This window comes from Pinus tabuliformis, chromosome 4_1, assembly GCF_031772625.1.
Source record: "Pinus tabuliformis cultivar Carrire ecotype Pingquan chromosome 4_1, CPIR1, whole genome shotgun sequence".
Taxonomy (NCBI): Eukaryota; Viridiplantae; Streptophyta; class Pinopsida; order Pinales; family Pinaceae; genus Pinus; species Pinus tabuliformis.
In genome coordinates, this window is record NC_142303.1 from 644,774,886 (window position 1) to 644,778,615 (window position 3,730).

Here is a 3,730-nt window from a genome sequence, read left to right on the forward strand (position 1 = left end):
ATTATCTATACCTATATACCCCTTGTCTATTATGGCCGCCCCCAAAGGAGTTTTCTCCAAAATGAGGGAGATCTTGGGGAAATTTCTATGGGGGGGACCCAAGCAACAGAGGAAATGGACTCTGGTCTCATGGAAGAACGTAATCAAGAGGAAAGAGGAAGGAGGCCTGGGAGTGAGAGATCCAGAAATTGTGAATAAGGTTCTAGGGGCGAAGCTATGGTGGAGATGGGTCCAGGGGGGAACCGATGTGTGGAAAAAAATATGGAATCAAAAATATGACATGCCTGGTACAACTGAAGGGCGTTTAAGAGTAGAGGAAACTCCAAGAGGATCGCAAATCTGGGAATTAGCAAGTAGAAATAAGGATATAGTTAAGAACCTTGCTTTTTGGGAAATCCGAGAGGGAAGCTCAGCAAGATTTTGGGAGGAAGGATGGCAACAGCGTGACAAACTGGATAGGATCCAAATTCTTCATGAAGTCCAAGAAAAAGCGAAAAGGGCAGGAATGGAATATGTGAGGGACTATTGGAAAAGAGAAGAATTAAATGACATTTGGAGAGTCTGGAGAAGACCGGAGGAATGGGATGAGAATATAAATCAGGAGGCAGAGCAAGCGTATACCAAAGAAATAGAACCGAGGAAGATCAAAATCAGAGCAGGTAAGGATATTCTCAGATGGGGTAAAGCGATGAAGGGCACTTTCACGGTAAAAGAAGCATACTACTGGGCAACGAAAGAGGAAAGAGAGGAGGGACCAATGGAATGGAAAAAGATTTGGGAAGGAAAATGGTGGCCAAAAATAACATTTTTCGCATGGCTGGTGAGCAGAGGAAGGATCCTGACATGGGATAATATTCAGAAAAGAGGAATGAATGGACCCTCAAGATGTAGTCTCTGCAGCAAGGAAATAGAAACTCAGGAGCACTTATTGAACAAATGTTCATACGCTCAGAGCTTGTGGGAGGAAATTAGGGTGCTCTTTGGTATGACAAAAAGGGATCCAGACAACATCAGGAATACTCTGATTCAATGGGGAAAGGGGAATTATCAAAGCAAAGTTGTAAGAAGAATATGGAACTTGGCGGTAGGATTCGTAATATGGTCGATTTGGAAAGAGCGAAATCGAAGAGTCTTTAGGGATAAAAGTTGTCAAGAATCGAGAATTTGGGATGAAATATGCAGGTCAATTAAAGAAACTGTTCTGTCCGAAGTATGGGATGAAGAAGATTGGAAGATGAATCCAGAGGAGCAGAGAATAGTCTCAAAACTGAACATGGAATTTAAGATGGTCTACCCCAATACAGAGAGGAGGATCAGAACTGGCATGCAGAGCCCCAACTATTTCAGACTACCTGGGGATCAACGGATCAAATTAAACTTCGACGGGGCCTCAAAGGGTAACCCGGGACAAGCAGGTATGGGAGGTATCTTCAGAGATAGTAGAGGTAATACAAGGTGGGTGTTTGCCGAATGGGGAGGGGAAATGACGAACAACGAAGCAGAGTTGTGGGCAGTACATCAGGGTCTCCGGATAGCAGTTAGAAACGGTTACATGAACCTTGAAATCGAAGGAGATTCCCAAATTACGATAGAGATGTTAAGGAAATTAAGGGATGGTAGGAGATGGGATCAGGTAACGAACAGTTGGAGGACAGCAGGGATAATCCAGGATATTGAGGGGCTGCTGAGTAGGATTGAATACACAATCATTAACCACGTATTGAGAACGGGGAACCGCGCAGCTGATCTATTGGCCAATTGGGGAAGTGGGGGTTCGAACAGGACAGTGGATGGCAGCTGGACATCATTAAAGGATGATCCAAGCTGGATCGAGTTAAATAACATACTAAATCAGGACTATAATGAAGCGATCGCACAGGAAAGAAACAATTAAATGCCTCTGGGTTATGGGGAGGAGGAGAAAGGACAGGTTAATCAATGCTCGGACAGAGCGTATGCAGGATCAAGCATACGAAGATCAAGTCATGAAGGTCGGGATAAATCAAACCACGGGAAAGGTGAGCATCTCAAGGAGAGAGGTGGGAAAGGTACCGAGAAGGGGAGGTGGAACTGTCAGAGAGACAGAGACCGCTAGCCCTCATGATAGGGAGAAGAGGACAGCTGGAAGAACAAATGAAAAGGATAGTAATGAGGAGGACAGGAAGCAACGATGCTTCAAGAAGAAAAGGTGGCAAAGCAGGGGTAATATAGGATCAGCATGCAATAGAATTACGCAAAGAGAGAAACCAGGAGCGAACCAAAGCCAAGTGAGGGGGAGAATTGGGAAACCGCAGCGGACGAAGGACAGCCGGAGAAAGCAAAAGAGGGCAAGGAAAATGGCAGAGAATCAAGAAAGGGGAGCAGGAAGGTGGACGAGAAGCAAAGTGGCAGTTCCAGAAGAGAAAGGAAAGAGTATAGCAGAGGAAGCTCCGCAGAAGATCTTTCTAACAATCCCGGACGAGTCGGAGGAAGAATTTGATATCAGGAATTACATTATAGAAGAGGGGTCAGGACGAGCAAAGGCTGGAAAGGAAAGTAAGTCGGAGGGGAACCAGACTGGGACGAGAAACCGAGAAGACGAGGAAGATGACCAGGAAGAAGAAGAAGAGGAGGAGTATGGTAGAAGAGTAAGGGGCAGAGGAACGCGTGGTCGGGGAAACCAAAGAGGAAAAGGAGGGATTGGAGAACGAGGCGGAAGAGGGAGTAGGGGCGGAAGAAGGGGATCAGACGAGGGAGAAGCCAGTGAGGCGAGAGGCAGAAAAGGAGGTAAGAGGGATATGAGAAAGAAGCTACAGGAAGCAGAGGAGGCCTACCACCACGATACTAACCCGAACATCAGAAGGATAATTGACCACTTAGAGGAAGAAGCCATGCAGGAGACTTCAGATCCCGAAATGGAAGATTGGGAGCGGCTCCTCCCAGACCCGGGGCATACGAGGGGGAGAATGTCCCTTTATAAACAATCGCTACATGTTTACTGGGGAATGAAACGGTTACTGGCCAAAGCAATGGAACAGGTGGCCATGGAAATGGCCGAACTGTCCCAAGGAATCCCCACCCTGAAAAAGGAACTGAAGAATATTCAGATCACCCTGCTCATGCAGGATAGGAAAATGGATGAGATTCAGCAGATGCTGCGAACGGGAGGAATGGGAGTCAAGATAGAGAAGGAGTCAGAGCCTGGCGCAATGAACCAGTAGAAGAAGGAGCGGCTGCAGGGAGGTTTTTATATAAATCTCCATTTTGATTTTTGTAATGTTAAATGTTACTGATTCTGAGAAAAAACAGTTTGACTAGAGGAAGAATAGAGGTGTATTTAGCTTGGATAGATAGACTGATAATATACTTTTTTTGGCTGGCTTTTAAAAACTTCAGATGGTCAAGAAACCCGGTTTCCCTTAAGGGCGGGTTGAGACCTGCATATATATGTACTGTTTTTAATTTTTGGTAATGGAAAATCAGAGTAACGCCTCAGCTTACAAAAAAAAAATATATATATATATATATATATAGTGAGGACAATTACGATAGCATGGTATGCATATTTTCTCTGAGTTAGTATGCTGATGGAAAAGTGATTTAGTTAATATTGGTACTTTCATACTTTGAACTTCTAAAGACAATATTTGAACTTTTGGAACACTATCTAGTAATTTCCGAAGATTATATATTCATTTATATATTATTTTTATTTATTTGGGGGCTAAGCGTAGAATCTCTTAATAACACC